The sequence below is a fragment of the Protopterus annectens genome, chromosome 4.part0 (genome assembly GCF_019279795.1).
Source record: "Protopterus annectens isolate FY-2018-M chromosome 4.part0, PAN1.0, whole genome shotgun sequence".
NCBI classification, from domain to species: Eukaryota; Metazoa; Chordata; order Ceratodontiformes; family Protopteridae; genus Protopterus; species Protopterus annectens.
In genome coordinates this window covers 56,538,244-56,563,167 of record NC_056733.1, presented here as the reverse complement: position 1 = coordinate 56,563,167, position 24,924 = coordinate 56,538,244, and the positions used below count along the sequence as shown (strand labels likewise).

Sequence of the window (24,924 nt, the reverse complement as noted above, 5' to 3'; positions counted from 1 at the left end):
CTTCAAGTGAAATTTGGACGTGTGGATGGGAAATCGCAAATTCACCCCTGGGATCTCTCCTGTGTCCCTGCTAGACAGAGGCACAGTAAACTAATCTTAAAAGGGTACCTTCTGTGACCTACTTTACAGAGGCACAGTAGGCTAATCTAATAGGGAGGCGGAAGCCAAATACACTCTGGCTAGGCTTATAAATGCCCTAGGGCAGATAGTCTAGTATCTACCTATGAACCTATGAACAGCTTTGTTTTTTTAAGGGTTAAAGATGAGCTGGCTGTTGGAGAGCCATGTTTCATCTAAGTTAAAAGATGCCCGAGTAGCTGAGAAGAGCTTAGAGGGAGACTTGGCTGTGGTGATGATTGTAGAGTCATCTGCATATTGCACTAAAGATGACGGAGGACAGGAGGTATTGAGATGATTAGTAAAGATATTAAAAAGTAAAGGCCCTAGGATAGACCCTTGAGGTACACCCATTTTGACAGGGAGAGGAGGGGAGAGTACAGAGTGCCATCTCACTGATTGAGATCTATCAGTGAGGTAGCTGGAAAACCATGCAACAGTATCAGAGGAGAAGTTGAGGTTATGCAGTTTGTGCAGCAGAAGAGAGTGTGAGAACAGTGTCGAAAGCTTTTGAGAGGTCCAAGAATAGGCAAGAAATAAGTTTATGGTCGTCCATAGCTATAGAGACAGTGTTGAGGAAGGATAATAGAGTTGTAGTGGTGCTATGTTTGGGTCTGAAGCCGTGTTGAGTGGGTGTAAGCAGATTTTCCTGCATTAGATACTGCATAACTTGTTTATGAATACATTTTTCTAGTACTTTAGAGAGGGGAGAGGATAGTGATAGGTCTAAAGTTGGAGATATCAGAGGAGTTACCTCCTTTGTGTATAGGTAGAGTGTAGCATTGTTTCCAGATGGAAGGGACTTTAGATTCAGAGATAGAGCTATTAATTAGGATAAATACATGGAGAGAAAGAGAGTCAGCTGCTAGTAGAAGAAAAGTGGAAGGAATATTGTCAGCTGATGCTGAGCACGGTTTTAATTTAGAGAATAGAGTTTTGATGTAGCTAGTAGGTATAGGTTTGAGGGAGAAGGTATTTGAGGAGATAATATTAGGAGTAGGTTCAGAAAAGTTGGAGATGTTAGTAGTAGAGGAGTTTGGGTTAGGGTTCAGTAGCTTAGATATTGAATTGATAGAATAGGTATTGAAGATAGTGGCAGTTTCTTCAGATGTCTTGTCTGGCCATGGATTGGGGGAGCTAAGATTACCGGGATGTAATATTTGGTTAATAGAGTTCCAGAATTTTTAGGATTAGATTTTAGGACTATGGGAGGTTTGTTATAGAAGTCCTTTTTGTCTTTGTTTATGTGGGGTTTTGTCAGATTTCTGAGTTCTTTATATTTTTGTACGTGTGCAGAGAGCTTAGTTTGTGACCATTTTTTCCATAGTTTGTCTCCAGTTATCATAAGGGTATGAGTGGCTTTTGAAAGCAAAAGAGATATGGTGGACTTGATTCTGACTTTGCGAGGAGAAGCAAGTGAGTCTAAGATGCTAAGGAAGGTGGAGTTGAAAGCTAGGACTGCTTCTTCTAGTGGGAGTTGGGAAAGGAATTTCCAGTTTACTTTAGAGAGGAGGGCATTAAAGGTTTCTGGATGGAAGTTAGAGAGTTTACGGCAAGTGATAAATTTAGGAGGTTTTGAGAAGTGGGGAGTGAACCCAAGCACTTTTATAGGGAAGTGATCGCTTAGGGTGTTGGTAGGGTTTCAGGGTTATGATATTTGGAAGTATTAGATACAAGTACCCAGTCAATAAAGAGTACTAGATGTGTGAGAGTTGTTTGTATGGGTAGGTTGGGAGATTAGCTGTGTAAAGCCATATAAATTAATAAGAGTATTAGCGTTTGGATTACTGAGAGTTAACCAGTTAATGTCGACATCCCCGAGGTGGATAGTTTCATTGGGGATGTGTTTAGAAAAATATGAAAGGATATTTTCGAGCAGAGGAATGTTGACTCCTGGAGGAATATAGATGGCTGCTACTGTGATAGTGGTGTGGTCATTTATTTTAAGGTTAGCTGTAAGTAGTACAGCAGGAGAAAAGGATGGGATAGGTTTCATAACACTTGTAATGGTGAGGTGGTTGGAGTAGAGGATGGCAACGCCACCCCTTTTTTTGTTCTGGCAATCTATGTGGAGTACATTATAACCAGGAGGGAGAATATCTTTATCAGAGGTTTGGGGTTTTAGCCAAGTCTCTGTTAGGGTGATGGCATCAGGGGTGTGGAAGCCTATCCAGGCATGGATTTCACTAACTTTGTTTAGAATACTACGAGCATTCATAGAGTAAAAGGAAATATATTTGTTTGGAGAGGATGAGTTTATTAAGTTGGGAGGGTAGAGTTATGCATGGTGGGGTGATGGATGGTCCCAGGATTTGGATGTATGTCTCCTGATAGATGTAGGGCTACATGAAGTTGATAAAGTTTGAAATTAAATGGGTTGTAAGTCAAGTACTTAGTCTTGGTTTTAGATGCTAGAGTGATGGGGAGGAAGTCTGATTTTAGGTAGAGGGATGTTCATGGAAAAGATAGAGGAGGAGATTGTAATAGAGTACAGCAGAGATGAGAAACAGTTACTATGGGGATTAGTGGGATCTCTACGGACAGGTGGTAATAGAGTAGTACAAGATGTAAGAATGAGAAGGAGAAGTAATGGAGGCAAGAGGAAAATGGAGCGGGTTGCAAAAGCCATGGCCTAAGGTACTGAAGTAGGATTGGGATGGAGTGAGGAGTGGATAAGGGACTAGGAAAAGTAAGTTGTTGGACCTGTTAGAGAGTTGAATTAAAATTTAAGTGAAACAACTTGTAGGAGGAGTACGGGATATGTAGAAAGGAGGAGGATCTGCGGCAGAGTATTAGTTACTTTTTACTGAAATGTGTTATCTGAAATATTTAAGATGTAATATGAAACAGATCAAAATGTATTTGCCTCTTTCAGTAGTGAACTGCAATAGGTACTTTGGTGTTTCTTTATGTCCACAAAAGGAGAACATGAACATTACTATACAAGACAAAAGTTGCAACTAAACCTTATCTTTTTATTCACACGAGTAGTTTTAGACTAAATGTAACTGTGTTCTAAATATTTCTAATTTGGGGCATGCATTTTTTGAAATGTGGCTCAATTCCTTCTTTTGTTACCTACTTAATCCAATTCAGGGTCACAGGTGGAGAAGCCACCTATCCAGGCACTCAGTATCTACAAGGCAGACAAAAGTACAGTTTTGTACCTACCATAAATGTAGATGTTCGAGGATCCACATTGCTGCAGTCCTAACTATTGGGTAGTCCGCTGTCCAGTCAGCCCGAATACCAAAGTATATGGCTGACGTCGGTCAGGGCGCATTAGACTGACGTCAGTACGTCAGGGTACTAATGCGCATGACCGACGTCATATCCTCAGTCTTTTCTTGCCCCAGATGTCAGAAGACCCTGAAAAGATAAGGCCAAAACCAAAAACTCCAAACATACCTGCACCAAAAATATGTACAATATATACAAAATTACCAGAATATAACCTCACCTACACAACCACCCCTAAACACAGAGGGGAAGGAGGGAGGTTAAATTGGACTGCAGCAATGTGGATCCTCGAACATCTACATTTATGGTAGGTACAAAACTGTACTATGTTCTTCATTCCACATTGCTGCAGTCCTAACTATTGGGTAGAATCCCAAAGCAGAGGTAAGGGAGGCTGGCAAATCATAAGGAAGCAGGAACTGACAACATGCCTTGCAAAATAGCTGTGGCAAAACCAGCCCTAGACTTAGAGTAGAGAGGAAGGTGATAATGCTTAGAGAAAGTATGCACTGAACTCCAAGTAGCTGCCTCCAAAATATCCTTAGTTGCCACCCCCCTTAGAAATGCTGTTGAAGTGGCAGTAGCCCTAGTGGAATGAGGCCTAATCCCAGCTGGAATCTCCTTGCCATGATGGGAATAACAAAATGCAATGCAAAACCCAATCCACCGAGAAATAGTTTGTTTTGACACAGGCTTGCCCTGCGAACTCAAAGCAAAAGAAACAAACAACTGGTGAGACTGCCTAAAATCCTTAGTCCTGCTCAAATAATAACGCAATTGCCTGTGTACATCTAAAGTGTGCAAAATCTTTTCCCCTTTATTTTGGGGATCTGCATAAAAAGTAGGCAAATGAATAGTTTGGTTTAAAGCCACACTAGAAACCACCTTAGGCATAAAGGAAGGATTAGTACATAAAGATACCCTATCCTTATGAAAAATCAAAAAAGGCTCTACCGCCATAAGGGCCTGCAACTCAGAAACCCTTCTTGCAGAAGTAATGGCCAACAAAAAAGCAGTCTTCCATGACAAGTATTTCAATTCAGCAGTAGCCGCAGGCTCAAAAGGTTGTAGAGTAAGTTTCTCCAACACAAAATTGAGATCCCAAGCAGGAGTAGGAGCTCTACGTGGGGTCTTATATTCTTTGCCCCTCTAAGAAATTGCTTGAACAAAGGATGCGAAAACAATGGTGGGTCACAATCATAGTGAGCTGAAATTGCTGCAGCATGAATCTTAATGGAAGAGAAAGACAAACCTTTGTCCAATAACTCAGTAAGATATTGAAGAGCCACACTCAAATTAGGCTCAGAAATCTCCAAATTGTTTGCTGCACTCCAAAATAAAAATCTCTTCCATTTTTCTGCGTACACTTTCCTTGTACTAGGTCTTCTGGCTTCCATAATCACATTTAAAACTTGTTGAGGAAGTTGAGACCTGCTGTCTTTCAAAACAGAATATGCCAGGCTGTTAGATGAAGAGAGTGAAGCTTGACATTGAGCAGGTGACCGTCCTCTGAGACAACAGGTGTGGAATCAAGGGTAAAGGCCATGGAGGCTTCCTTACCAGACTCCTCAGTAATGGGTACCAGTGCTGCCGAGGCCAATCTGGAGCTATTAAAATCATCCTTGGCTTGTCTTGTCTGACCTTTAGAAGCACCTTTGGGAGAAGAGGCAGAGGTGGAAAAGCATACACATGAAGATTTTTCCAACTGAAAGAAAGAGCATCCACTTTCCAAGCTGTGTGATGAAACCTCTTTGTGCAAAACTTTGGCAGCTGGTGGTTTAGTGGAGAAGCCAACAGATCTATGTCTGGAGTTCCCCATGACACTGTCATTTTTTGAAATACATGAAGATCCAGTTTCCACTCGTGGGGATCCATGATTTGTCTGCTTAACACATCTGCTAAGGAGTTCTGTGCTCCCGGCAGAAACCTTGCCTGAAGAGTTAGTTGCAAGCTGAGCGCATTCTCCCATAAAATCATTGCTTGCCTGCACAATGGGTAAGAATGTGTTCCCCCTTGTTTGTTGATGTACCACATGACAGTTGTGTTGTCTGTTAGAATCAACACCTGCCCTGGAAGAAGTAACTCCTTGAAAGCCATTAATGCAAACTGGACTGCTAACATCTCTTTCATGTTGATATGTAGATGCTGTAGTCTGGCAGGCCACTTGTCTTGTATCCACTTTCCATTTAGATGAGCTCCCCAAGCAATGTCTGAGGCATCTGTCGTTAGAATCTGACTCGCCTCTGGCCGGGTCACAGAGAGTCCCTTGTTTAGGTGACATTCCTGAGCCCACCACAAAAATTCCTTTTGAATGCAAGGTATTATTTGAATGACAGTGTCCAAATCCTGGCAGTGCTGTGTCCATACATTTTGAGATACCATTGCAGCTTCCTCATATGCAGTTTGGCATTGGGAAGCACCAGAATACAAGATGCCATGAACCCTAAGGCTTGAAGGACTGTCCTTGCAGTCAGCCCGGACTGAAGAGATAGTTGATGGAAGTAACTGGAAAGATTCTTTTGTTTGTCCGGGGTTAAAAAGGCCATCTGGGCTGCTGTATTCAGTCTCACACCCAGAAAGCACATGTCTTGAGAGGGTACTAGACTGGACTTTATTTCGTTCACAGAATACCCTAGGCATCTTAGCACTGCTATGACATATTCCAAATGCTGTAGAAGGTCTTCCTTTTCTTGAGCCAGAATCAGGCAGTCGTCCAAGTAAGGATAGATTTGAATTCCTTTTAGCCTGAAGTAAGCTATCACTGGAGCCAGAACCTTTGTGAATACTCTGGGCGCAGTAGATAAGCCAAAGGGCAATGCAGAGAACTGATAGAGAATTTCCAGCTCGAAAACGCAGATACTTCCTGCAACTTAGTCTTATAGGCACATGAAGGTAAGCTTCCTTGAGATCTAAAGTTACCATCCAGTGATCTTTGCCCAGCAGAGGTAAAAGCTGTTGTAACGTCAACATTTTGAACTTGGGAATGTCCAGATAAGTGTTGAGGATAGATAAATCCAAAATTGGTCTCCACGTGTTCCCCTTCTTCGGTACTAGGAACAGGCGAGAATAAAATCCTAGGCCCCTTTCTGGCACAGGAACTGGCTGAATGGCCCCTATTTGGAGCAACAGAGAAATTTGCTTGTGAGCCTCTGTTCTTTGTAGAGGAGGAATGTCTGGCATGCCTTTGAAAGGAGGCAAGGTATGGAAATAAAACCTGTAACCGTGGTGAATGATATCCAGAACCCATCTGTCTTGGGTAATTAAATCCCAATTTTCTTTGAAAAGAGACAGCCGTCCTCCCAAAGGTGCTGCCAGGCGAGAATGAACTGGCAGCTGAAAAGGCAGGTCATTGGGTCTGCTTACGAAAGGACTGACCCCTGTCCTCACCAGAAGTCTGAGCAGGGGAACAACCTGTCCTAGGCCTAAAAGAACCTTGAGCACTGCCCCTACCACGCCTAGACCTACCCCTAGACTGGGAATCATAAGCAGGATAAGTCCATCCCTTAGTAGGCCAATTTCTACTAAACTTGGAGGCTGCACCTGCAAAAAATCCTTAACAGTTTGCATAGACTTAGCCTTGTCCTCCATTTTCTTTAAAACTGCTTCCACAGGCGAACCAAACAACACATCAGACTGTAAAGGAGCATCCAAAATCCTTGTTTTAACATGCTCAGCTAAATTCTGATCTCTCAACCAGGCGTGCCTACGAAGAACAGAACCAGTGGCAGCCACCCTCGAGGAGGCCTGCACAGCATCAAAACCACACTGCAAGGAATGTTTACCCACCTGTTCAGACACATGAACTAAATCCTGCAACTCTTTACACTCAATACCTTCCGCCAGAGCATCCACCTTAGATTTCAATTGTGAAAGGAGATAATTCTGATATTTTAACATGTGAAACTGACAATTCAACGCCCTCATGGCTAAAGTGGAAGAAGTATACACTTTCTTTCCCCATCTATCCAAAGCCCTTGCCTCTTTATCAGGAGGGACAGGATTTTTAACAACAGAGGCCTTCACACCTTTAGGCCCCTGAGAGACAGTTTCGGGTCTGCCCTAGGACTCTTAAAAGATACTTATGAGCTTCAGGCACCCTATAGTACCTATCCGGTTTAACTGGGGCAGGAGGCAAAGAATCAGGATTCAGGGAAGCCTCTGCAAAACATCTTCCACCACATTCAGAACAGGAGGTATAGCTAAAGGCCTATGCTGGGGTAAAACAAGAATTCCCTAAGCCTCTTCCTGGAATCAGAGAAATCTTGACCTTCCCATTTAAAATGCTCCCTCATGGAATGCAGAGTCTCTGAAAATGAAAAATCCTCAGGAGGAGAAGCTGAAGGAGTAGAATCATCCACATCAGAATCAGAATAAGGAGGATACTCCTGCAAGTCTTCAGCCAAGACTCAGAAGCCTCGAACATTGCTCAAAACTCTCAAACTCAGGTTCCACCCTAGGCCTCTTATCAGGAGGGGGCATAGAACCTCTAATCATAGTAATCAAATCCTCTGCCATTTTAAGCATATGTTTCTTAGGCAAAGACCCTGAAGCACTAGGAGAAACCCCCACTGAAGCTAAACTTGGCCTGCCTTTCAAAGAAGCCTTGGAAACAGAAGGGGAGGCTCTAACCACCTTAGGAAGAGAGGGAAGAACAGCCACCTGAGAAGCACCCTCAGCCTGGCCTACTTCCTGAGAGGATACATCCTGTAACAGTAAAGTCTCTCCCTGAGACTCCAAAGAAATTCCTGGCAGAACCTCCGGCTCCACTGAGCCTTCTAAAGAACCGACGTCTGGGACTGTCGGTTCTTCCACTCTAGGCTTTGCTGCTTTGTCCTTGCGCTTTTTGGCCGAAGCGGGCGTCGGAGCATCCGACGGCATTTTATAATTACAACGCTTCCCAAAAACTAACCTGGCACAGTCTAACCTTCTCTTAATAGTGCGTTTGTTAAATCTAGCACAAGAGCGGCATCCAACAACGTCGTGCTCAGGCCCTAAACAAGGTATACACAAAGTATGGTAATCCCTATGAGGTATCTGTTTCCCACAAGAAATACAGTTATTCACTTTTTCTGACATCCGTTAAATACTGAGGCAAGAAAAAGCCAAAATATTCCCCAACGGGGTACTTAGCCAACTTTGATTCGGTCTGAAACTCTGACTTCAGAAACTTTCAGAACGCCAACCTGCACTCGCAAAATTGCTTCTGCATCGGACCATGCGGCAAAAAAGACTGAGGATATGACGTCGGTCATGCGCATTAGTACCCTGACGTACTGACGTCAGTCTAATGCGCCCTGACCGACGTCAGCCATATACTTTGGTATTCGGGCCGACTGGACAGCGGACTACCCAATAGTTAGGACTGCAGCAATGTGGAATGAAGAACATCTGATTCTGAAGACGTCTTCAGTCTACTGTCTGACTGACAGACAAAAAATACACTCACACACACATGTACACCAACAACTTGGAGGATCACCAATTCTCCAAGTATGTCCTTGACATGTGGAAAGAAGCCCAAACATCCAAAGGATACTTGTGAAAACAAAAAGGGGACATGCAGAGTTAATTCTAATTTTGTTAACTAAAATATACAAACAGTCCCCAGGTGCATGTGCATCCTGTGATGGGTTACCACCTCAATGAAGACTGGTTTCATGGCCTTGAACCAACTTAGTGTTACAAGAAGCTCCAGTTTCCTTGTGACCCTGAACTGGACTAAGTGAATTACTGGTAAACAAGAGAATGGCTTAAACAAAACTACAACCCAGGTAAATCACTGTTTCAGGTAGTTTAAAAAAATTATATATATTTTATATTTTCTGGATTAATATTATTTGTCAAGTTCTCTGACTGGTACTTTTGATGCCAACTTTCCACAGATCACGTCTGACAATTTGAGTAACACAAGTGAAAGGGTAATAATTTGGGTTTCAGTCTCAGATGAGAGCTAACAGAATCGTAGAAATGAAAGGATTACAAGTGCCTAAGCAAAGAGCTTTCTCTGTATTTGTGAGAGTCTGTAATTTGACAATTTAAGTATTTACTATTGGCATATACAACTTTGCATTTTTGCACAGTCTTGCTATTCGGTGGTTTGCAGTTAAACGTCTTGGAATATCAAAGGGTTACCGCAGTTGCTATTACAATAAGTACCTAGGAAATACGGTTTCTTATCACATCATTGCTTCTGTAACATGGTGCAGTCATGCTTAAGTGTGTCTCCACATAGTTTTACATTAGGAAGAGCTATATATAAAGAGATGACTTTCCATAAAAATAATAAATTACTAAAAAAATGCTAACGTAAGATGTTATGATATGCACAACATTGTGCTGCAGGAAACTCCTCCTCAAACCGATAAAGGGACTCCTTAGACCACAGCACTCCCTAGACGACAGTACTATTCTGGTACATACGATGGTGCACTTACACAAGGGGCTATTTACTGATGCACCAGAACATTGTAGCACTTTTCACATCAAGTGTGCATTCAAAATACACCTAATAAAACTAACTACAAAAATGGCTTATCAACCAACCATGTTGTGACAACTCAGTATTAACATGCATGCATCATCAGATCCACGGATATGACAGAAGTGTAAGTCATTTAAATACGAAACCATTTACTTGCTAAACATGGAAGAATTTTAGAATCAGCGGAGAAACGATCCAAAGATTAGGATGGTTTCTTTAAAAAGAAAGCCTAAAGAGAAGGGATAACATTAAGCTGTAACATCTGCCTCAGAATTAAAGTAATGTAAGGGTTGAATGTAGTTCATCTATAGCCTAAGTTTAAACTGTCTGCCCTTCATGGGTATTAAATATAAAATAGCATTCTTTAAAGAAATGGATGAGTATTGATTTCCCAAAATTTATTACGTTAGTCTCTATCTGTACTGCCTCAAATCAGTACCAACAACTTGCTTACAGCTCAAAACAGGAAGAACTGAGCTGTCTGCCTCTTCCAATTAACTTCAACAAATGTAACTTGGGTTAATCACAATCTGTACTATTGCCAAATGTACTTTCTAATACATCAGTCACTTATGGAGCACTGAAGAAATATATGAAGGACGAGGTTATAATTAGGCCTGTATTACTAAGCAGGTGGCTTGAATGACCATATAGAGTCTAGCAACACACCCTAGGAGGTATTTACCTCTTTTACTGATAATGGCCCTTCTTCCTATAATGCGTCTTCTTTTGCCAACAGTATAAGATTAGCAATATGGCAGTCTGTAAATGAAGTAACAACATTTGCATGATCTCGTCCCATGAGGAAAGTATGGTCCAGTAGATCGCAGGGGAGGCGAGGGTCAGCAAGCAGCGAGATGCCAAAAATCTCAGAAGCAAATTTGTGTCAACCCATCCAAAGTCAAGACTTATCTTCTGCAACAATTCTCTCTCTGTCACCATCCAACAGTATCAGGATGCCTGCTGCTCACCCAGTTTTCGCAATACAATTCTACATTCATCACAATGATATTGCAACAAAACACTGTTTACTTTGTCTTTGGTAACTTGGCAAAGCTAGTTTGTCATAACTGCCTGCTTTCAGGAGAGCCAAAGGAGCTTATGGCTTGGCTGACTGACATGTTTGAGTCACACAATGGGCAAGTGTGGGCTCTGGGATTCTAACATACACAAGCAGCATGTAGCTGCCTCACAGGTCAAAATCATGAATGCATACTGGCAGCCATAGCTGCTAGATGCACTATCATGCAATGTTCAATAAACAGACGTGCAGGTGTTCTGGAAAAAAAAGAAAAGATGCTAAGACAGTCTAACAAAGGACCAGGGTTTTCATATGCTCTTTTCCCTGCAACTAGCTATACTATACTAGTGCATTATAAAAAGAAGAAATGACTCATGGGACACTTCAATCAGTTATTTTCATCAGTGAAATGATTTCTTAAAGCAGAGTTTTTTTCCTACGAGTAATATTATGAGAGGTATCACTGAAACACCTACACATGAAAGCCTTCTTGACAGCATTAAGTGAGAAAATTATAAATTCTGGTGTTACACAATGCAAATTTACAGTATGAATCAGCAAGGATGAGCGTATATCAAGGTAAGTGCATGACAAGCTCCTCAAATGCATCAAAATGAAGTCGGTGAAAATCGATATGAACCATTATATCTTGACATTCCTAGATACACTTCACATCTGTAACAGATTGTTGCAACAATTACGATTAACAAATCAGGTAGCCACCTGGCTAACACTATGTTTGAAAGTCAGATTTTGAATAAATAAGCGACAGACTGACAAATCTTTTTTTCATGCCTTCATTCAGAAACTAAGCACGTCCTTCGCCAGTGAATATGCTGTGGGAAGGGTGGCATTGCACTATCCCTGCATAAATGCTTCACCAAACTAAGCAATTCTACTACTAGAACTGCAGAGTTTAAACATACATTCTTCGGTACTCATCATATTGGTTGATACTAAGCCAAAAGCAATGTTTTTCATTTGTGGATAGCTGACCCAGTGGCACTGTCACCTTTCATGGTAGTGTAAAAGGATGTGGAATCACCATGGAAAAAAATATTCTACCCATGCATAGCTGACCAAATCTGATTATGACTGTCACTAAATAAAGTCAGTGACACAAAAGCTAGTTACTCTGGGAAAGTCAGGAGGTTTCTATCCTCACATTAGGTACATAGATTAAAATTCTAATACTTCTATGTCTTTTGTATGCAACATTAAACCATGGTCTCGTCTGACTGAAGTAATGGACACTATCAGTAGCAGAGCAAGGGTGGGGTGAAGGTGGAGGCTACCTCAGGCAAAAGGTGTTAGGCAAAGCAATCGCGAAATGAAGTACCTGCATCCTTTTTTTCTGTACAGGCATTTTTGAATGCCGGTACAAAAGCGACTTCAGCAGATTAGCGTTCTGTGTAGGGTAAAAGCAATCTGCTGCAAATGTAGCAATTGGCTTGCTACAGTTTAAAAAACAACAAATGTTACTTTTACTTTTTTTTGCTCTTCAAAAAAAAAAAAAAAAAAAGAGCAAGGGCAAGGAACAGTGTTTAAGTGGTTTTATTGAGCTACAGTAGTAGAATGGAGTGCTCAACTTTTTTTTTTTTTTGGCCTTTCTATTGAAGAACTGGGACACGCATCTGGCTTGGAAATCCAGAGTAAGAAAACGGACCATTTTTCTTTCTTTTTATTCTTCCAGTGAAGAGCTGTGTCAAGGAGGGGAGTGCATCTGGCTTTGGAGTGCTGTCTGTCCTCTGGTCAGTATATCAGAGTGTACCTTTTTTTCTCTCTTCAAATAGAGGTCTGGAGGTGGGGGTGCCAGATAAGAGAACTGCCCTACGTATTATAAAAGCCAGCTAAAGGTACAGATAGTTTTACAACAAAATATCAAACTATAATTCAAAACTTTACCATGAAATCTGCCAAAAGAGCAAACCAAAATAATTTAAATGAGCAAAGCTATAAAGGACGGAAAAAAGAAACCTAAGCTACACACCTCCATTTTACATTAGCCACAGTTTTGTTCTTCACAGTAAGACTGTCCATATTTCATTATATTGAATATGATTATACCATCTCACTCATTTTTTCATAAATATTGCTACCAACAATGAGACCAGCTTCTCTTGCATGAATCATTACAAAATACAAACATGCATTTTCTATTAAGTTTCTTAAGAACAGTTTTAAGTAGCAAAGTATGATTTTTCTAGCACACTCCCAAAAAGTACAGTTGTGTACCTACCATAAATGTAGATGTTCGAGTGTATTCACTGTTGCAGTCATTACAATTGGGTTATCCTGCTGGCAGGCTACCCGCAGTCGGCCTGAATTCCAAAGTCTAGGTCCGGCGTCGGTTGCTGTCGCCTCCTCCCTGACGTCAGTGTGCCAGGGGTATAAAAGATGCAGCCGACGCCATTTTCTTCAGTTTTTCTTGCCCCAGATGTCAGCTGCCCTCAAAAGGGTACGCTAAAAATATGTCTATAAAGCATGTATGCCATAAGTAACAAGTTTCCTTCATCTACAAGCAAATACACCACATAGGTTGTATAGAATAGAGAAGTACAGATAAGGTCCAGCAAAGAAAGGGGGATGGTGGGTAACCTGAACTGCAATAGTGAATACACTCGAACATCTACATTTATGGTAAGTACATAACTGTACTATGTTCATCGTGTTTCACTGTTGCAATCATTACAATTGGGTTGAATCCCAAAGCTAAGGTTGGGAGGCTGGAACTAAATAGAATTAGGAGCAGCTATGAGGCCCTGCAGGACTGCAGTGGCAAAGCCTGCCCTGGATTTGGAGTAGAGTGGTAAGTGGTAGTGCTTTATAAAAGTGTGCACTGAACACTAGGTTGCAGCCTCTAAAATGTCTTTGGTTGGCACTCCTCTGAGAAAGGCTGCTGAAGTGGCTGCTGCTCTGGTCGAGTGTGACCTAATGCCCTTAGGCACTGATTTGCCATGTTGAGAATAGAATTGTGGTGGTCTTCTCCTGCTGTTTTTGGATACTTGGAGTTTTATTTCTGGAAGTGGACCTTTGGACGGCAGCAGTACTTTTGTTATCCATGTTGAGAATAGCATAAACGAATGCAGTGACCTATCCACTTGGAAATAGTCTGCTTTGAGATAGGCTTTCCTTGTGATCCTAAAGCATATGCTACCAGTAATTGCTCAGTTATTCTGAAAGCTTTGGTTCTGTCCAAGTAGAAGCACAGTTGTCTGTGTATGTCCAAAGAATGCAGAAGTTTCTCACCCTTATTCTGCGGGTTTGGATAAAAGGTAGGCAAATGAATAGTTTGGTTGAGGGCCACACTGGACACTACCTTAGGCATAAATGTGGGGTTTGTCCTTAGAGAAACCCTATCTCGATGAAAAATGAAAAGGTTCCACAGCCATGAGTGCCTGTAGCTCTGAGAACAGTCTTGCAGAGGTTATTGCTAGGAGCAGAGCTATTTTCCATGATAGAAATTTTATGTCAGCTGTAGCGGCTGGCTCAAAAGGAGGCACAGTGAGTTTTTCCAAGACATAAATTGAGGTCTCATGCAGGTATTGGTGCTCTCCTTGGAGGTCGTAAGTTTTTGGCTCCTCTGAGGTACTGCCTTAATAAAGGATGAGAAAAAATAGGTGGCTCTGTATTGTAATGAGCTGAAATGGCAGAGGCATGAATCTTAATTGATGAAAAGGATAGGCCATTGTCCAGCATCTCAGTTAAGTACTGTAAAATCTGAGGGATATTTGAAACAGTCTTGTTAATTCCTTGTGCCTGGTTCCAAGCACAGAATCTCTTCCATTTTTCTGCATAAGATTTTCTGGTACTGGGCCTCCTGGCTTCCAAGATAACATCCATCACCGCTTTAGAGAGAGGTGTGCTTTGAAAAGCTACATTATCCGCCATGCTGCCAGATTTAAGGTCCTGAGTTGGCTGTGCAGGATCCGATTGTTTTTTTGGGTCAGTAAGTGAGGAATTTGATGTAATGCCCATGCTGGGCATTGAGTCAAGTTCCTGAGGATTGGGTACCAGTGCTGGCGGGGCCAGTCTGGGGCAATCAATATCATTTTTGGCTTCTCTTGTCTGACCTTTAGGAGTACCTTGGGGAGGAGAGGCAGTGGGGGAAAGGCATATACTGTTAAGTTTTTCCAGCTGAAAGATAGAGCATCCACTTTCCATGCTTGATTGTGATAAGTCCTTGTGCAGAATCTCTGTATTTGGCAGTTGTGAGGGGAGGCAAATAGATCTATGTCCGGGCATCCTCAAGTTCTTGTTATCATTTTGAAGACTTGTGGATCCAATTTCCACTCGTGGGGATCCATGAGGTTTCTGCTTAGTTCGTCTGCCAGAGTATTTGTCCTTTCTGGCAAGAATTGTGCTTGCAGATGTACCTGGTAAGTTAATGCTGTGTCCCACAAAGTCATGGCTAGTCTGCAAAGAGGGTAGGAATGTGTTCCTCCCTGCTTGTTTATGTACCACATGACTGTAGTATTATTATCCGTCCCTATCAGTAGTTGTCCTGGATGAAGTAGATTCTTGAAGGCTGTCAAGGCATTTTGAACAGCTAGCATCTCTTTCTAGTTGATATGTAGATGCATTTGGATTGCGGGCCATGAGCCCTGAATACATCTTCCTGCCATGTGGGCCCACCAGGCATAATCTGATGCATCTGTTGTCAATGTCTGCCTGACTGGGGGTAAGGTGAATGCCTGCCCCTTGTTGTGGTGACAGGCCTTTGCCCACCATCGAAACTCCTGTTGCAGGCAGGGAATGAGTGTAATTATTGTTTCCAGGCTGTGGCAATGTTGAGTCCAAACACTTTTTAGATACCATTGTAGTTTCCTCATATGCAGTCTTGCATATGGAATTAGCAGAATGCAGGATGCCATGAAGCCCAAAGCCTGCAGAATTTTTCTTGCAGTTAACTGGGTGTTTGTTGCCAATTTTTTGAAATAGCTGACTAAGTTTGCGGACGACTGCAAACTGGGTGCTATAATAGAGTCGCCGGCCGACATGGAGATCCTTCAGAAGGGCCTAAATGAGACTGATGCATGGTGTCAAAGCCATGGTCTCAAGCTAAATGCAAAAAATGCATAGTAATCCCCTTTGGAAAAAACAGAGTACCTGCAAACTACAACATAGGAGGTAATCCCCTGAAATCTGAAGAAGAAATAAGGGATCTAGGGACCCAAGTAGATAGTCAGCTTTCCTTTGATAACCATGTTGCCAAAGTGGTTAGAAAATCCTTCTATGTGACCCATCTGATCACGAAAGGGTTCGCATCAAGATCTAAGGATGTAATGGTGCCCGTCTACTCTTCCCTCATCAGACCCATTATTGAGTACAATGCACCAATTGGAATGTAACTGGCTAGGCATCTCCAGCAGCTGGAGAGACCACAAAGGTACCTAACCAAGAGGATTACTGGCCTCAAACAGTTGCCCTATGCAGCACGATTGAAAAAGCTAAGACTGCTCTATGTTGCATATTGCTTTCTCAGAGGCGATCTCTGTCTAACGTACAGAGCCATGTCCAACCCAGAATTGTTGAACATGCTCCATCTTAGCAAAACCAAATCTACTCGAGCTACACGCTCTAGGGATATAAACCTCAACACAACAATGAATAGAACATGCTGGAGGGATAGATTCCCTTCGCAGAGACTTCCCTTACTATGGAACAGGGTCCCGATCTACATAAGACAGAGCCCCTCACTATCACTCTTCAAGAGGAACCTTGATGAGTGAATGGGTAACAGAAAGTTCACACCGGGGTCACACCAACAGCACTACTAGATAGGGGCCAAGGGTACTAGCTGCTAGGACAAGGGTCTACGGAATTACTAAAGGGGTAGTGAATACCGCACAGTGTGGCTGGGCTAAAATATGCCTTCGGGCAGATAGTTTCATAGGTTGGTACTGGGCTAAGTAGTCAGTTGCCTTTGTTTGTCTGGCGTGAGATAAGCCATCTGGGCAGTTGTATTTAAGCTTGCACCCTGGAATATTATCTCTTGAGAGGGTACAAGTTTTGATTTCTTTTCGTTTACTGTGTACCCTAGGCATGTTAATAATCTTTTTACAAATGCCAGATGCTGTAGTAGTATGTCCTTGTTCTCTGCTTGAATAAGGCAGTCGTACAAGTAAGGATATATTTTTATTCCTCTTTGGTTGCAAAAGGCAATTACTGGTGCCAGGCATTTTGTGAAGACCCTGGGTGCAGTAGATAAGCCAAAGGGCAATGCAGAGAATTGGTAGCGCATTGAGCCATCTATGAATCTGAGGTATCTTCTGCATGATTGTTTGATTGGAACATGCAGGTATGCCTCTCTTAGGTCTAAAGTTACAAGCCAAGCCTTCTTGCCCAGCATGGGCGGGAGCTGCTGCAGAGTCAACATTTTGAATTTTGGAATATCCAGGTATGTGTTTAGAATAGATAGGTCCAATATTGGCCTACAGGCTTTGTCCTTTCTGGGCACTAAGAAAAGTCTTGAGTAAAATCCATATCCCTGCTCTTGTTGTGGTACTTGTTGAATGGCCATGTCCATGAGGGATGAAACTTGTTTTTTTGCCTCTGCCCATTGATTTTTTGGCAGGTCTGGCATACCATTTGCCCTTGGCATAGTGTGAAAGTGGAACCTGTAACCTTGTGACACTATGTTCAAGACCCATTTGTCCTGGGTGATTAGATGCCAGTTTTGAGAAAAAAGTGCTAGTTTTCTCCCTAAAGGAGCTGCCAGAAGATAAGTGCTTGGCGCTGGCAGGGGGAAGTCATTGGGTCTGCTTTCTGTATGGCTGTGACTTGTCTTCTCCTCTTTTGGAGGTAGAAGCACCCCATTGTTTAGACCTGTATGAGCCTTGGGGCTGGGTTCTGCCTCTAAGGCATCTGTATCTGCCTCTTTGTGGCCTGTCTGACATTGTAAAGGAGCAATTCTTTGTAGGCCAGTGTCTGCTAAATCTTGGAGGCTGTACCTGTAAGAAATCCTTGACTGTTTGCAAATATTTGGCTTTGTCCTCCATTTTCTTCAACACCTCTTCTGCTTTAACACCAAACAAGGTATCATGCTGTAATGGAGCATCTAATAATTTTGCTTTAACATGATCATGTAGATTCTGTTCTTTTAACCAAGCATGCCTCCTAATGACAGAACCCGTAACAGCGGCTCTGCAGGAGGCCTCCAAAGAATCAAAACCACATTGCAAAATATGCTTTCCAACTTGTTCAGCTGCATGCAATAAATCCTGCATTTCTTTATTTTCTGCACATTCAGAATTTGTCAACATTTTCTGTTTAAGCAGTGACATAATGTATTGCTGATATTTAAGCATGTGAAACTGACAATTTAAAGTCCTTATAGCCAAGGTAGCAGAAGTGTAAATCTTTTTTCCCCATATGTCCAGTGCCCTGGAATCTCTGTCAGAGGGGGTAGGGTTTTTTGCAGTGGAAGCCTTGACCCCCTTGGGACCCTGAGAGATAGTTTCTGGGTCAGCAGCAGGGTTTTTAAAAAGAAATTTGTGGGAGTCTGGGACCCTGTAGTATCTTGTCTGGCTTAACAGGAACTGGAGGTAAGGAGTATGGAGTCAGACTGGACTCTAAAAATACATCTACAATGTCTAGCACAGGTGGAATAGTCAGGGGCCTGTGCTGAGGCAGTAAAAGAAAGTCTCTGAGCCTTTTCTTAGATTCTGAATAATCTTGGCTCTCCCAGTGGAAATGCTCCCTCATGGTATGCAGTGTTTCCCCAAAAGAATAATCCTCAGGAGAAGCTGAAGGGATAGATTCTTCAACATCAGAATCCTCATAAGGAGGAAGAGAGTATTCCTGATCAGAAGAAGAATCAGATGAAATTGAAACCTGATATGAAGATTCATATTCTACCTCTTGCCTAGGCCTTTTGTCAGGAGGGGGATGAGAACCCCTGATCAAAGTAATTACGTCTTCTGCCATTTTGAGCATCTGTTTTTTAGGCATGGAGGCCTGTCCATGGGGCTGTTGTACTTGCTTCTTTGTCTTTAAAGCTGCTTTAGTCTTTACCTTTGTAGCTTAAGTAGTTTTAACATATAGTTGTGTAGGCCTGAAAACGCCTTCAGAAGCCGATGCCTGCTCAGCGGCTCTGGACCCATCTGAGGGAATGGTTTCCGAAGGTCCAATACCTTGAGTTTCTGTAGGCCTGGTTGACTCCACGTGGGAGTCTGTATCGGCCTGCGGCTCTAAAGTAGCGGTCGTCAGGGGCTGCAAAAGCGCCTCACTGAGAACCAGCGAACCGGCGACTGGCCTAGAAGAAGCCTCGTCGTCAGTTTTGGACCTCGGATGCCTGTCCTTCTCTTTTGCCTTGCGTTTTTTGTAAACTCCGGTAGTCGGCTGTTCCGATGGCATTACATAATTAAATCTTCTGCCAAAGTAATGAAATGCAAAATTGTACCGACGCTTAATAGTGCGTTGGTTAAATCTAGCACAAAGCCGACAACTAGCAATGTCGTGGTCAGGGCCTAGGCAAGGAATGCAGTAAGAATGAAAATCCTTATGAGGTATTTGCTTAACACAAGAAATACAATTATTAACTTTTTCTGACATCAGTCTGGAGCAAGAAAAAAAGTTTCCCCAACGGGGTACTTAGCTTTTAATGAAGACTTTGGATCTGAAATTCGAGCTTGAAAATCTCAGGAGTCGGCCGACCGGCACTTGCTAACTGCTTTTGCTTCAGGCATCACGCGGCAAGAAAGACTTAAGAAAATGGCGTCGGCTGCATCCTTTATACCCCTGGCGCACTGACGTCAGGGAGGAGGCGACAGCAACAGATGCCAGACCTAGACTTTGGAATTCAGGCCGAGTGCAGGTAGCCTGCCAGCAGGATAACCCAATTGTAATGACTGCAACAGTGAAACACGATGAACATCCTTTAATTCTCTGGCATTGAAAAAAAAAAATCTGTAACTAAGACTCCTTGCCCCCCACACCCTACAACTAAAACACTAATGTTAAGCAACTGCCTTATGCAACTTCTGAACCTTTAAAGATAGCCATTTATAGGCCAACTTTCAAAGAATGCTTTTTTCATTTGATAAACTGTTGACACATTTTGTTTTGTTAGACACAATTTGCGTATTGTTTACAATACTGTGCATCTAATCAGTAATTCATTTTACTGTTTCTAATCAAGAGATGTTATGGTTGTAACTGTTGTCAGGATAGTTTCCACATGATTACTAAATTTATTCTTTTTACGTTAACTTGCTGCTGAAAGTGTTAGAAGCACAGTTTAAACTGCGAGTAATATACATTGTTTCCCTAACTCAACCTGTGTGGTCCTAGATAACTTATTTCTCCAACTCTAATCATCCCTGCCTATTAACCCAAGTGTGCTTTCCCCATTTAAACATTAAATATAACCCTTCACTGTCTCTCTCTGTATATAGAGCCCACTTCTCTTACCTACATATGCCTATTTGTTTTCGGTTTCCTATTTTTGGTGTAGTGAGTCTCTCCTGCTGGGAGAAGCACTATATACACCTGATTTTTCACTTCTTTTATTGGTTGCAGGCACTTCATTTTTTACATCAATGTTATTATGCACGTAATCTAGGCTGATCTGCCCCTCCACTTTAAAGATTTTAAGTTATATACTTACCATAAACTTGGCATCTGTGTTGTCCATTCTCATTCTGATTCATGTAAGGGTCATGGATGTGATCCAACTTGGCCGCCTTCTACAGATTACAAATTCCGGCTCAAGCTTCTCCCTCTTGCCACAATCTTCTGTACTTAGCACAGCTTCCACAGATTGAGTTTGCTGCCATATTAGCAATAATGAAAATAAGGAAAAGAAACAAACCCAGAGGCTCAGTCAGGAATAAAGGTTCCTAATAATGCTTCACAGATCCTCCAGAAAACAAATTTTTCCAGGTAGGGGGACGGATGGGAGGTAAGGTGAAACACAGCGATAAGGGACAATACAGATGCCAAGTTATGGTAAGTACGTAACTTAAAATCTGATGTTGTCCTTCTCGTTCTGATTCACGCATGGGTCAGAGTCCCCAGCTACATTTTGTCTTGGGTGGCCTCAAGGAAGGATATGCCGGAGCACTGTCAAGCCAAAAGAAGCTCTGCTTCTGGAGACAACATCCTATTTGTAATGCATCACAAATGTATGGGATTTAGACTAAATGGCTGCTGCACAGATGTCATCAAATGAGATTCTGGATGAAAAGGCAGATGAAGTGGCTACAGATCTAGTTGAATGGGTTTTAGAGGGAGAAGTTAGTTTCAAATTGTTATCATATATTAAAGAAATGCAATTCATAATCCACTTTGCTAGAGTTACTTTCATTACTGCATGCCCCATGTGATTAGGTAAAAAGGACACAAATAACTTATCTGATTTCCTGGACTGTTTAGTCCTGTGAAGACAGAAACGTAGCTGCCTATGAACATCCAGTAAATCCAACATGTACTCCTCTTTACTGGAGTAACTGGAGAAGAAAACTGGTAACTGTATGGTCTGATAAATGTTTGACTCAGTAGCCATTTTAGGCATAAAGGACGGACTAAAACAGAGGGAAACTATCTTTAATTCAAAATAATGCAAGATGGTTTAGAAGAGAGGATCTTTAACTCAGAAATTCTTCTTGCTGAGGTGATGGCTACTAGAAAAATAGTTTTCAAAGACAAAAATTTTATGTCACAATCACTGGCTGGCTCGAAAGGTTTTTTGCGTCAGACCTTGGAGAATTAAGGGGAGTTCCCAAAGAGGAGTGGGGTCTTTGATAGGGGGGCTGAGAAGGAAAACCCCCTTCATAAAAGCTCTACATAACCTCGAAGAAGCTACAAATCCTGAAGACAGGCCAGAGTGGAAATTGGATATGGCCGCCAGCTGAAGCTTAATTGTAGCAAATCTGGATCCCTCTTTCAACAGGGAAGAAAGAAAAAGGCAGGGAAGGGTAAGCATAAAGGAGACCGGAGGGCCAATCATTGACTAATTTGGGGACTCCTCGGGTGGGGTGATCAGTGCAAAGTACTTGCTGCACTTGTAGTTGTGAGGGGGAAGCAAAAAGATAGCAGCAAGGTTGGCCCCAATGGCCAAAAATCTGATTTGCTATTGTTTGGTTGAGGGACCACTCATGGGGTGTCAGGATGGACCTACTGAGGGCTCCACCAGCAAAATGGATTTCCCCGGTATGCAAGATGCAATGAGAAAGTGGTCTGAAGAGATCACCCATTCCAAATTCTCATGGCCTCTCTGCAAAGGGGGTAAGAACAGGTTCCTCTTTGTTTGTTGATGTACCAGACTATTGATATATTGTCTGTGTGAAATGCAATAGTCCCCAGAGGGAGAATGTCCTGAAATGCTTGCAATGACAGATGGACTACTCTCATCTCTAGGACACTGATATGCAATCTGGTCTCTATGGGAGTCCACATGTCTTGGACCATCTTCCACTTGAAATGACCCCCACCCTAGCTGGGAAGAATCCGTGGTCACTGTGGTTGTGGGCGAGAGAAGAATGAATGGTCTGCCAACTGACAAGTCAGAATGGATCCACCATTCCAGGTGGGTTTTGCACACTTCTGTCAATTTGAAAGGAACATACAGAGACTGGTGAAGTAGAGACCACTGCACAGCCAAGGTCCACTGGAGAACATACATATAGAACCTTGCCAGAGGTACTAATGTTATGGCAGCCGCCACAGATCCAAAAGCTCAAAGAACAAGCCTGGTGGGAAGAGAAGGAAGAATTAGTAAAGTTTGGACTTGGTTCCTCAAGGTGACTATCTGATATAGGGACAACGACCCTACTTGGGTGACACTGTCCAGCTGAGCCCAGATAAACTCCAAGGATTGAACTGGTATTGATTGTGACTTGTCCTGATTTATTGTGATGCCTACATCATCTGATATCTGGAAGAGGTAATCTCTGGCATGAGATAGTTGCACCTGGTTGGTGCAATCAGGAGCCAGTCATCTAGAAATGGGAACATCCGAAAACATTGCACTTTGAGATGAGCTGCAACCACTGCCATGCATCTGGTAAACACTCTTGGGGCTGTAGAGATTCCAAAAGGCAGGGCTCTAAATTGGTAGTGACTGGCTCATTTGAAGTGCAAATGACTCCTGGAGCACCTGTCTATTTTTATGTGATAGTATGCGTTCTTTAAGTCCACAGAGCACATCCAATAATCCTTATATAACGGAAGGATGGACTGTACTATAATCATCCAAAATTTTGCATTCTTTACATAGAGGTTCAGTTTGATGGCACTAAAAAATAACAGGAGTAAGTTCCAGAACCTCTCTGTTCGGTCGGGACCTCCTGGATGACTTTTATGCAGTAACTTTTGAATTTCTAAGACTGCCAACTCCCTCTGACTGGGTGGAACATCCGGGAGTGTTTTTCATGTTCTTGTGGGAGTAAGGCAAAAAGGAATGCAACAGCCTCTGGATATTATGCTTTGCACCCAAACATTTTTTTTGAATTGGGCTCAGGCATTTAAGTGCAGAGAAAATTGCCCCCCCCCCCCCAGTTACCTCCATGGCAGAGCAGCCAGGCAACACTTCAGGTGTGTTGACAGAGCTTGTCAGAAAAAGATTCCCTGAAGCCCTGATTTTGCAGAGTTACCCATTACAGCCCCCCCCCCACCTCTGGAGGGGAACTCTCCTCGCTGGTCAGGAAAATACCCTTGAGAGTTACAGAACCAAATTTTCTTGGCCCCTCTCTGATTCCTGGAGTAGGTCGATTGAAGGGTAGAAAACTTGATCCCTACAGCCGACAAGGTCTTGCCCTCTTTCTTGCTGCAGGTCTGAGTGTCTTTAACTGATGGTCCAAACAAGGAGGAACCAAAGGGAGCATTAACAAAAGACACCTTTAAGGGCTCCATGAAGTCACAAAGCCTCATCCAGGCATGTCTGTGCACGGCAATGCTGGTGCCGGCTGCTTGTGAGGTACCCTCCGCTGACGGAGAGATGAGCCTCATGGAAACCTTCCCAAATTCCTCTGTCACATGGTGCCTGCCAATGATTCAGAGAGTTCCTTGACCAGGTCTCTCTGTAGGTGAGTAAAATGTGCCAAGTAGTTAAGTGCACTCAGTGTGAAAGTGGCCGAAGCATAGACACCCTTGCCGAATCTGTCCATCGCTCGACTCACTGTTCGGCAGATGGACGGTAAAGCTCTGTTCAGCTACCGCCTTCATGGCAGCTGGCACCACCATACTGTCAACTGGAATACCTTTGGACCATAAGGAACAATCTGTATGGGGTAAAAGGATCTTGTCAGGTTATTTAGGCATGGGCTCTATAGTGTCCGCCTCCTTCCAGGCCTGGCGAGCCACCAGATTAATGAGATGGCCCCGGGGGGGGGGGGCAGTCACCCAAGATGTAGACCGGCCTGTCCCAATGGCCTCCAGAAATACAGACTCCTTGGAAGTAGGATCTTAGGATGACCAACCACCTATGTTTCAAAAATTCCAAAATGTCTGCAAAGGAGATGTCCTCTGGTGGTGATTCTGTGGATCCTTCTCCCTCATCGAAGTCCGCATCTTCGGTAAGACACTCCATGGGGGAGTGTCTCCTTTTACATGTCCTCTTCCGAGGTACCTCATCTGTGGGATGTTCAAGGGAGGTATCGGAACAGGTGGAGATCACCTCAGGTGGAAGATTCTGGATACTCTTTGAGATGGGCTGACCCAGGAAGGAATGGAAAGCCCAGTTCCCAGATCCGATGAAAAGTGACGGAGCGGAACAGTAGCCAAAGAAATCAGATCTCTGTCTGCAGAAAAAGCCTTTTCTATGACCTGGAAAGCCAATGGACCCAGAGAACTCCTGCCCAATTCGACTGGGGCCAGAGCCCTTGAAGAAATGATAAAAGCCTTGGATCCATGGCTCCCAGACAGAATTGGACCCATGCTGCCAAGAGCCGAAGCACCGGAGTGGAGAGAGCACACTGATAAAATCAGAGCTGAACCTCTATGCTCACATTCGACCTCGACATCCCAGATCCGAGACCCACTGTGATCCGAAGATCTTGGAGCAGAGGTGGTCAAAGCAACTGTCAGAGTGGAGGAAGCAAAAGTCCTTGAGTCTGACATCAAG

The 24,924-nt window shown here is 42.9% G+C and overlaps 1 protein-coding gene across 1 annotated transcript in view; it reads right to left on the bottom strand.

Moving 5' to 3' along the window:
• RPTOR (regulatory associated protein of MTOR complex 1) overlaps positions 1-24,924 on the bottom strand; it is a 5,042,670-nt gene that overhangs the window by 3,896,354 nt on the left and 1,121,392 nt on the right. The window lies entirely within an intron of this gene.